The sequence below is a fragment of the Vanessa atalanta genome, chromosome 7 (assembly GCF_905147765.1).
Source record: "Vanessa atalanta chromosome 7, ilVanAtal1.2, whole genome shotgun sequence".
NCBI classification, from domain to species: domain Eukaryota; kingdom Metazoa; phylum Arthropoda; class Insecta; order Lepidoptera; family Nymphalidae; genus Vanessa; species Vanessa atalanta.
The window spans coordinates 12,315,296-12,327,510 of NC_061877.1; the positions used below are offsets into that span (position 1 = coordinate 12,315,296).

A 12,215-nucleotide genomic window follows, 5' to 3' on the forward strand; every position below is an offset into this window, starting at 1 on the left:
TTTAAACATATCGAACTGTTCGAATGAAATTTAAAATATAATAAAGTGCTTAATAATCATTATTCAATTAATAAAGTAAATAATATGGTCAATAGTCATAATCATAATAATCCGTAATCGAAAAGTATATTTTTATATTTTATTATTAATAAATATATAATCATTTTTAGTAATATCGTACAATTATATATGGTATTTAATTATTTTAAATTTTCATAAAAAAAATATTAAGATGAGTTCTCAGAGTCCGATATTTTCCCTTTTTTATACACCTCAGGCAAAAAAAATATTCGTAATTGTTAATAACACTAAATATGGTTTTCATCTAAATAATGCGTATTGAAATCAGCTTAAGGTAAAAAATAATTGATCATTATTGTCTTACTACAGAGTTTCTTTTATTAAAAATCCGTCTTAGAAGTAATTCTACCAAGCTGTTGATAATGCGGGTAAATGTCCTTATGGTTGATAAATATGTGGTAAAATTTTATCCGATATTTTCCGTGACCTTAGCATGAGATGAACTGTAAGGGTTAATGCGTGCTGCTAGACAGGGTTTTGAACCTGTGATCCTCGGTTCGGTTTCACGTGTTCCATCCACTGGGTCATATTATCATTACCCATCACTGGAAACTTGCTTACTTTAAGGTAATTATATAATGATTTATAATATGTATTGTATGCTGTACAAATTATATTTGATTAAGAACTATTTTTAAATAACTTTAGTTTTTAAACCCAAAGTTAAAATATGGTTAAGAATCGTATAGGTTTTTAGTAATTTTAAAACGTATAATAATATTATACATATTTATTAAATCTATTAACAGATAATAAACAGTCGAATCGATAAAATTAATAGAGGTATTAAGTAAATAATGAATCAATAACATTTTAAATAAATAATTTAAAATTTTGACACAAAAATTAACACAGATTAAAAATAAAAATTGTTAATAATATAAATTAATCGATTATTTTTATATATTTGTTTATTATAATATACGGAACACGTGAAATAGCATTTCTGGGTAAAACATAAATATTAATTAATTAATGTTATATTTTGGGTAAGAGTAATAATTATACTGTGTGTTAATAAATTTTATGACTTCTGTCTCCATTCCGTTCACTTCGCGTCCTTTCTAAATAATACCGACTTTACAACGTGTGGGTGATCGGTCTATGGATTATATTATATGTAGAAAATAAACTTAGCATGTTAACAATCAATATATCTAAATAGTCAAATGATTTGTAAATACATTTTGAAAATTATTTTGTTTTGGATAAACAAAATGTATTATAAATAATTATTTTCAAAGTAAGTGGTATCTTACTTAAAAGTTTCCACATATACACAACAAAAACAGAGACTAACGTACTTATTATAAACATTGCGTCCACGTGAATTAATTAATGTGATAACTTGTAAACGTAACTGCCTATAAAGCTCGGCCTCCAGTCGTTTCGAGCTTATTCCACCACGCTGTTACAATACGGATTTGTGGGTACAAGAGCGGCAGATACATACATGCATGTCGTTTGGTATTTTCCTTCACTGTCGTGTTGACTTGTAACCAAGTTTTTAGCAGAAGCAAAATTAATCTGTTCCAGCTCAATGTTTTTCAAAAAGAAAAACGTTTAATTAAAAACCTGCTCGTAAATCAATGGATTAACTTATGACATAAGTTATAATAAATTGCAGGTGCCCTCTCTCATTCTCATAATCAATCAATAAGACGGCAAATCTGACTCGACCGGGAAGAGTTCAATCGCAGGCACGGAAGCGTATAACATTTCCAACCTACAGGCTCCGGGTTGTCACTGCAATGTTTTAGGACTCTATAATTTAGACCAATGAGATCCAATTGCAATTACAGCTTACTCCAATAGCAGGAGGAGTAGATAGAAATAAACAACTTTGACCTTTAATTGATATGACATCATTGATCGAGATCTGAAGTAATCTATGGTATTCATTATGGATTAGTGATGCCTATTAGCGTTTTAAATGTCAGATTTGCTCTCAGAACTTTGGAAACAAATTTATACAGGATTTAAGTCATTTTATATATTATAAATATGTATCAATGATTTGGTTAGTATACATAAATTTAAGGTTAGTTTATCCTTACTAATTTTATTATTCAAACCTAATCAAATCATATAATAAACAAATCTCAAACAAGCTCACAAAAGTACTTGAATTAAAATGACGTAGTATAATAAAATAGTAATGAATTAAATGTAAAACTATCGTCACTTTAGAAAGTAGATTCTAATGAGAAGATCCCACAAGGAACTCAAGTGAGTTTCTTGCCGGTTCTTTTCGGTAGAATCTACATTCCGAACCGGTGGTAGCTTTACTTTAAATAGTTTGTTAAATGACGATTCAAAAGTGCTTGTAAAAGGCAACTTGAATAAAGTATATCTTGATTTAGTTTGATTTGTAAATAGTTAAATTTTTCCATCATTTTAATTACAGAGTTTATGTTAGTGAAGTACCGTTAAATTTAAGTATATAGTATAATGGCTCAACTAATACTAAGTTCACCGTTTTTTATCATTAATACGATCTTATATTGAGTAATGTGTCAGATTTAGATTTATCAATAGGCCAAGTTATAAATAACTGTTGAAACATATTATAAAAACGAATACCGTACTCAAGCAAAGATGTATTGACTTTGCGAGGTTGGAATCTAAGTATTATAGGATACTCCTCGTGTATATAATGTACAAGATAATATATAGTGTGAATATAAATTATATTGTAGGGAAATTTACTTTTAAAATCGTTTTTCTGTTGACTTATTAATGCAAAGCCAAAACGAATGCTGAAATTTGGTATAAGGTTTAGCTTGGTATTTTATAAAGTAGAGGCCGTGTTTTATAATTGAATGGATTTTTGGAAATTTGATACGTAAATGTGGTAACTTTGTACACGTTGTACGAAGTCGGTATTCGCGGCTAGTATAGTATAGATCTTAATATAATGTTACAAGGCGGTATACATTTTTTTAAATAGTGTTACATGGCGAAATTACTCAATCATTATTATAGATACGTATCATTAAGAAATATAAAACCTTGAGTGAAGAAGATCATTTACACAATAAATAAGTTATTTTATTATTTTTAAATTATTAAATATATAATTTATTCCAAATACTGAATTAGAAATATATTTCAATATTAAATATAATACCTATCTATTAATTGGAATAAATAAAAATAACCAAAATTATCTTTACGTTTCGATTCATTCTTATCTTTTGTATTACTTGATTAAATGTATTATTATAATTATGTCGATGACGTGATGTGTCCTGCCTTTTCTTAGCCGGTCGTCAAACGTTGTATTGGGAATAGCAAGGTTAGCGCTGATATACATTTTATATGAAAGTATTTAGTGGAAGTATTTGATTGTAAGTGATCACACCATCGCCCAAAAATAGACATTGGGTTATAAGAAATATTAACCACGTCTGACATCGCCAGTACGCCGCTAACCTTGAGAATTAATACTTCATATCCCTTGTGTCAACACGTGTGCTGTTGTTACAATGGCTCACTCACCCTTCAAGCCGGATGACAACAATACTAAGTAGTACTATTTAGCGATAGAATATTAGATAAGTGGGTGGTACGTACCCAGACAGTCTTGCACCAAGCCCTTCTATTATTTAATGAAAAAATATTAACATGAAATGTTAGTCTTTCAATATTGAGGAAGTGATAGTACTTATTGGCAAACGCTTGACAATAGTCGCTTGTATTAACAACAAAGGATGCACTTAAATCCACCAATCCGAATGCGATTTGACGGATAACTCTTAAGACTTCTTCCGACACAAGTACTAGCACAGTTTTCACAAGTAACTCTTGCCAAAAAACTAATTGGATATAAGGAAAATTGAAGAACAGAACAATATCAAATTATTCTGTTTTATATAAAATATTTTATAAAAAAAAATAACTTTGAACACAAGTTAGCAAATTAAGGAAGTGTTTTAGATTGGAATAAGTTTTTCTGATTTCGTAGAAGTTTATATTTATTTGGAAATAGTAAAAACTAGTAATAAAAAGTTCAATTAGTGTTTTTGTTTAAATTATTTATTTGTATATATTTTTAATTTAAGATTATTTACCTTTTTAAAAAATTAAATATCATGCGATCGATACGGTCCTGTAGCCGAGTCAGTTAATTAAAATAAATAATATTTTTTAATTAATTTGTAATAAACTTTCTTTTTTTTTGGTTTCTAGATAGTTATAAATATACTTGTATATTTTATAAGTAATGTCAATATAATCGCCGGTAAATATCCGACTACCTTCTTTCCCTTTAAGATGGTTTATTATTTTACGTTTTCCTTACGATATTCTCCGTCACCTTTAAGCACGATTAAGTTATAAACTCAAACTTTTTCCTTACAAAAGACCTTAAACGATTTCATTATACACTCGTCGACAGAGTAGATTTAACCGACTTACAAAAACTCATCTAATACCGAGATCATAAAAATTTAAGAAACAAAAATCGATTCAATAAATGTGTGTCAACTTCCAACTTTTGTCGACTCGAGGCAAATCCATTTATTTATTAACTGAAATAATTAATATAAAATGTCAGGGAATATATCTAAAAGTGAACTGAATTCGTCAGAATATGTGTTATACATAACTACCGCCAAACAACAGTGCTCAGTATTGTTGAGTTCCGGTTTGAAGGGTGAGTGAGCCAGTGCAACTACAGGCACAAGGGACAAAACATCTTAGTTCCCAAGGTTGGTGGCGTATTGGCGATGTAAGGAATGGTTAATATTTCTTACAGCACCATAGTCAATGGGTGGTGGTGACCACTTACCATAAGCCCATATGCTCGTCCATCAACAAATGCCATAAAAAATCTTAAAGTTTATTTTTTATTGAACAACAATTGTTGGTCAACTATAATCGCGCCATGTGACCCTGCTAAAACGAAGACACGGACAACACTAAATTAAATATTGCAAATATTTGATTTCGTTCACACCTCTCATTATACGAAGGTCAATGTGCAAATGTGATTTAAATCAAATGGTCTCCTTTCTATCTTAAGTAAACAAAACATCGTGACATTTCATATCTTGTTTTAATTTTTTCAAGTGCATATGAACATTTTGTTAACTATATTTATTTAATAAATTTAAAGTAGTAAGTACTAATTTAGTACAATATGGTACGGTGCACATAAACCTTATCTCTTTACCCAAAATATTTGTGTGCAATTTCGAAATTTGAATGAAGAGAGTCATACGATAATAAAGCGCAAAATAAAATTTTTTGCTTACTATGCTAATCACAATTTAAATGAAATTGGGATTTTTCATTTGCTATATGTAATATTATTGCAAAAAAAAATTATTTGCGGTTCTTATTTCTCCCAAGAGAATAGTTTCAAATCAAAGCAAACATCCCTTATTAAATGCTCTTAAGATATATCCTTGAAAAATTATGCAATTAGGACGAAAGATTTTCCTTAACAGGAGGTTTATGCCTCGCTGTTCCACGTTATATACGGGAAATTGCTAAAATAATATTACGTATTTAATAACACTGACTCGTGTGAAAAACTCGTGATTTAAGACATAATTTGTCATGAATATTAAAATAAAATGCCGCACGGGATCAATTGACCTTTAGACAGACAGCTCGAATAGTGAACATTGCAAGAGACTATTTCTTGTTACAATATTTCCAATATCATTGTTTTTTTTAAGTTTATTCAGTATTTTTTTTAATTAACATGATAATTGTATCTTAAACAAATCACACATTCATATTCAGATTCGATAAGTGAGCAAATACTGCGTTTCTTGTTCTTTTATTTTAGTAGCTTTACATTTAAATAGCTTAAATAACTAATTACTCAATTTCGGGATGTTCCATAGACTAGAAACAACATTCCAGTTGGTAGGTTTATCTTTAATATTATCCAAGAAATGGCTATTCAAAATTGCTTATAAAAGCTTTCTTGATGACTATATTTAACCCTAGAGAAAAGGCGAACACATATTTTTATATTTTAAAAAAGGTCAAAATTATTGATCACTTAAAATAATCCAAAAATATATATAAAATAATAAAAAATAATTTTAGTTTTCGAATGATTTAATGTATATTTTTTCTTACTTTTGTCAATATGTTTGGATAATGTTATTTATTTGTTACCTATTAAGGCAACCGTTATATTTATTCTTATTTAATCAACGTTGCGCAACAAATCGTTAACGAGACGTAAACACTGATTAAGGAATCATTGACGACCAAATCAACATTCAGGTGAAACAAAAACATAACATTTAATTTAAGATTTTTTCATTTCAATGTAATCTTTCAACTGAAATAGTTAACGATATCTGCGTAAACAAATCTTTCAAAAATCAAAAAAGTCCTTTAGAGGAGACGTAGCTTAAGATTTAACTAGTTTCACAGAAATATAGCTTTATAGTTTCTAACAATAAAAGGTGAAAAAACTTATAAAAGATGGACCGCGCCCATGTAACTTATATATAAGTAAATTTATATATAATAATAATAAAAACACTTTCTATTTGTAAAGCAACACGGAATATTGGTATATAGGAAATGTATACTAGTGTAAATAATAATAAATGAAAACGCACTCAGTAAATAGTCATAGCATGAAATTGTTTAACAGCAGCGTTCTGCTTCTGTTGTATTTACAGTGACAACAAGATAACAGGGCACAGAATAAAAATAAAATGAAATCATCTAAAGGTCAATTAAATTAAGCATACGATTAAATAATAGTTATAAATTCGCATATAGACACTGACACCTTCAGAAGTATAAATAAGACTATATATTAGTCAATACACTAACTAACAAAATTGTATCGAGAATTTTATATCTCTTGTTTCTTTCATTGGCTAACATTTGTTCTTTCACCATTTAAACCGTCTTCTACCTATTCATATAATAAATAATTAACGATTGAATTTCTGATGAATAGATTTTTTTTTATGGCATTGGTTGGCGGACGAGCATATGGGCCACCTGATGATAAGTGGTCACCACGGCCCATAGACAAAGGCGCTGTAAGAAATATTAACCATTATGCGTCACCAACCTTGGGAACTAAGATATTATGTCCCTTGTGCCTTTGATTACACTGGCTCACTCGCCCTTCTAACCGGAACACAACAATACAGAGTACTGTTACTCGGCGGTAGAATATATGTTGAGTGGGTAGTACAACTAACTGGTGGTGTTGCAATTCAAATGAACTGCACCGCTTGCCGGGATTCCAAAAATCTATATTATTAAACGAGTAGACGTTTTTTGATTTATCCCGAGTTGTTCGGATAAATTAATAAATAATACACGCTATAAATCCCCCGACGACAGTTTTACTTGTTATTCAATGAATTTATTTTGTTTTTTTTTTCCTATTTCTTCAATTCTTATAATTAGGTTCTGCCACTGCTATTTCTTTGTTTTAGTTCGTTGCCTGAAAGAGATCGCCAAATCGATAAGGCTAGCTTTGCACGCTTTTAACCTACAGAATAACTTGTACTATGTGTTGTATCTTGTATTGTGTCTGTGTGCAATAAAGTTTATAAATAAAAAAAAAAAAAAAAAAAACTGACATTATAAATTAGTCTGAATCTAGTTTTCAATGTAGAAACAACGGCCACTATTTATTTGCTACTCGTAATAGTTACAGCATCGACTCATCAGTACGTTTAATAACCAAAACTGTACAAGATATTACGTTTTTATTGGTGTAAGTATATTTAATAAAAAAAAAAAACTGTACATATTTAACTCTTATGTAACGAAAATTGTTAATTACTTATGTATTTAATGATTGATAGATCAATATCACAATAGATCAAGTTGGTGATTTAACGAAAGGAACGAAGGTATAGATATGTCCGAGTATCATGGTATTTAATTATTAGAAAAAAAAAAAAAACAAAAATTTAACAAAATTTTTATTCCATTTTTAATTTAATTTGACTCATATTTAATTTAAAAATACTTAAAAAATTGTCATATACTTCAAAATACCAAATATTTTTAATGTCAGCTAAGAAGTAAAAGTACTTAGAAGGAATATCTTGTTAAAGCAATTAACTGTTTGCAATTTATGAGAATAACTTGGGAGTTTAATCACAAAACACGCCGATACGAAAATAAACGATTAGTCATTTATTTGAATGGAAATTAGAATCGAAAACGATTTGAACGAAAATAGTTTCAAGCAACTTAGTGGTAGTGTTTTGTGCAAGCCAGTCTAGGTACCTATTACGTATTCTTCCGCCAAACAGCAGTACTTAGTATTGTTCCGCTTTGAGGTAGATAGGTTGTGGAACAAACATAACATAACCAGGTACATAAAAATGTAATCTATTTTGTCTTAGTTTGGTGGGATTGACCATCCGTTAATAGTTAATAATCCTTACAGTGCCAGTGTTTAATGGTACTACACAAGTTATCTGCCAGTCGGCTTAACTTTAAAAAAACAATAATGATAATTAAAAATAAACTCGCATGCTATTATATTAACGAGGTCATAGGTGGTAGTTACAGTTCGTCTGACGTTAGTTCATTAGTCTAGTTTAACACATATTCTAATAAATGATACGTATTAACGTCTATTAATAATTATTAACAGCACGCACACTAATATCCGTCCGCGTATTTAACAGCAATTAATTCAACGCAAATACGCAATTTAGGATACAGTATGCACATTATCCGCTGTGATTGTACTCATTCTTCCTAACGTTGTCATCGTACTTATACGAATATACTAAATACGAAAGTTTGACTGGATGAAACTTCAGTTGCCATTCACGCCTGAACGGTGGAACGGATCCGAATGAAATTTGACATAGAGATAGATGATCGTCTAGAATAGGTTACTCTATATTCTACTCTTTATCCCTAAAGATCCCTAAAAATTTATTTGCGGGCGGCTAACTTCGCTGATTTTGATAAGTCGTTCTGCGTTCGCTTGTGAATTTTACCCAAAATAAAGCCCTTAACATAAATGTCTTACTTATACTCTTATTCTGGTCCCTGAAGCCGTGTGAAGCGAAGGAAGGATAGCTAATAAATATATAATACTAAAAGTATACTACAGATGTTGTTCTGTCCGTGTATAAATCGTAGCAAAAAAAGGTTACTAATACATATTTTTTTGGTCAACGCCCACACAATGTTCGCGAGGGTCTATAAGAAGAACCTCATCCCAAAATCCATACATGTCTAAATAGTGTAGATTAGTTATACGAAATATTTAGAATATGCGAAAACATTCTTACAAGATCTTGGGGCTTCAGGTTTAATCAGTGGAATATTCATGATAATATTTAACCATTTGTAAGAGAATTAAATGTTGTAAAAAATACGCGAACCGAACTCGTAAGTATTGAGTAATACATATAAGATACTTTAAACCTATTAAGGAGAACGGAAGAATTAAGTATTTTTATTACAGCATTGTATTATTTCAGGATATCAATAGTTACGCAATATTATACTGACGACCTCATTCAAAATAATTAAAAAGTAAAAAGATCTACTTCGGAGTTTTACGTTTCATAAATATTATTGATAAAATGACTCTTTATTTTGATTTAGTTAATTGTATTTATTTAAAAACTAATGCTTCAGGAAACATATTTTTGAATCGAAGTTGTCTTACGTCTTAGAGTCGAGTGAACTGGTACAAATCGTCACGCAAGGAAAAGCGTTGCCCCCTCCAAGTCATCATTCTCTCTTTTTCTCTTTCTCTCTGTCTCTTTCTATTGTGTATGGTTTTATATCACATTATTGATTTTATTATTTACGGGTTTTTTAATAACAATTTTGTCATTTTTATTTATTTATTATTAATAATTTTTTTATTGTGTCTGTTATTTAATGCATAATAAATAACTAAATAACACATTTCTTTTTTAAAACATGTTAAACTATTTGTTGAGAGCCTTGGGACTGACTCGTAAGCAATGGAAGAAAACGGCATGACGCACTCATATCCCTTTTTACCCCCTTTCCGCCGCCGCTTTCTATTCCCTTGGGTTATTATATAATTTAACACTATATGATATTATAAAATTATTAAGAAGTTTAAGTTACAACTCTTTACCATTAATTATAAATTATTTCAAAAGCCGTCAATTTCTTAACTGACTGACTCCCCCTGGGGAGAAGATTTTTTGGAGTTTATTCCGCCCCGCTGTTCCATTGCGGGTTACACATGCACGTCTCCTTGCGTTGTTTTCTTATGATGAGATGCATTACAAAGACAACTTAAGTACCTACATGGAAATTCAGTGATGCGTGTTTGGGTTTTAACCCGCAATGAATTTTAATGTTTCACATCGGCGGCATGTATTAGAGATATTTCTTTTCATTTAATAAACTGACAACTAAATAAGGGCAAAATCACGTTAAGATTTAAGAAATGCTTCGAGTTACATTGTTAGAGCCGAGTACTCGTGTTACACCGAATAACAATACCGACTACGTTTCAGAACAAAGAAAACCTTGAGCGACAATCGCAGAAACCAAGACATCATAGATGTTTACGAAATCGCGGCAATCTATATAATAAACAAGTACTCGTAATCTAATGTAACAATAATAAGGCGATGACTATATTGAAAAAAATATAAACATATTTTAGTGAAACCTCTTTGTGTGTTGAGCGGAAAATTTTAAAGTCGATTTTCACTGAACTGTATGTGTGTGTATGTCAAAATATCGATGAATTTGACAGATGAAGTGACAAGCATTGTATAAACATGATAAGTATGAACTTATTACACCGAGATTTCGACTTGACAAAGTTAGTTCTGAGGTATTCGATTTAATACGATTAAAATTAATGTTAATAAAAGATTAACAAACAAGGTGTATTTTATTTTGCTGGATTATATAATTGATATAAGGAAAGATACATAGATATCATGTTATGCTTACATGTAAATTGTTTTTAAATGAAAAGTGTAACTAGTGAGTTTCTTGCCGGTTCTTTTCGGTAGAATCAACATGAACCGGTGGTAGCTTAATGTTAAGATTTACCTCGTAAATTAAAGATTCAAAAGTGTTTTTCTTCTTTCAAAGAGTTTATTTGAATAAAATTTAATTTGTTTTTTTTTTTTTTATCTGTTATGTGATGATGATATTTAATTATATAAAGTACATCAATAGTAAAAGTATTTTAAGCGATTCTTAATGTCGCTCATTGTTAGATGGAGTTATTAAATTAAATGTATATTTTTCCTCAAATCATTTCAGTACTGGCGTTTAATATTTCGAAATACGAGAACATTCTTGTATTCGCTCAAATTTAATTAATTTACATTTTTTAATTACATAAACTTTAAAAGATGATTTTATTGTAATTACGATACCGTGTTCACTGAATCGCCCGGTAATGGCCGCTTCGCATTATTGTAACATAAGATTACACATACAATAAACGCGCTCTACATTTTTATATGTTACTTTAATAATTTCCTTCCAATTTCTTAAACGTTGGTCAAAATCAGATTAACTAATTTGACTTCATTCTGAACGCTCATTGGTCGGTTTTGCGTCATCAACTGCCATCAACCAAACACCGTTTCAAAATCTCAACGTTAATATGCAATAAGTTTTTCGTTTTTCTCTGCTGTATTGAAAACCAGGTAAAACTGGTTTTGGGTGGTGTGTAAAAGTAAATACAATACATTTACACAAAACTTTTATTTATTTATATTTTTAGAAAAATACTGACACCAACAAGCGACGCCAATATACGTTTCTAATTCCATATTATATCGGAGTAATAATGACTGCCTAAAATTTCCAAATATACAACACGCCCTCTTGATATTATTACTACTTCTTAATCAAGATCGGAAGATCGGAATCGCAATTCAACGAGGAAATACTAGCAGTCTTGCAACTATTCCACGCGGTCATGATTTGTGCAGTAGCCGTTCATTTTAGTTTGTGTTCCGGTTTGAAGGGCGAGCTAGCCAGTGTACAAGACACAAGAGATATAACATCTTAGTTCCCAAGGTTGGTGGCGCAATGATGACGTAAGAAATGGTTACCATTTCCTACAACTTTAATATGTATGGCTCACAATGGTGGTGACCACTTACCATCAACTGACCCATTTGGCCACTTACCATCAACTG

At 30.1% G+C, this 12,215-nt stretch overlaps 1 protein-coding gene across 1 annotated transcript in view; it reads left to right on the plus strand.

The window, feature by feature from the left end:
• Positions 1-12,215, plus strand: part of LOC125065330 (angiotensin-converting enzyme) — a 161,858-nt gene that overhangs the window by 65,790 nt on the left and 83,853 nt on the right. The gene's annotated exons all lie outside the window — the stretch shown is intronic.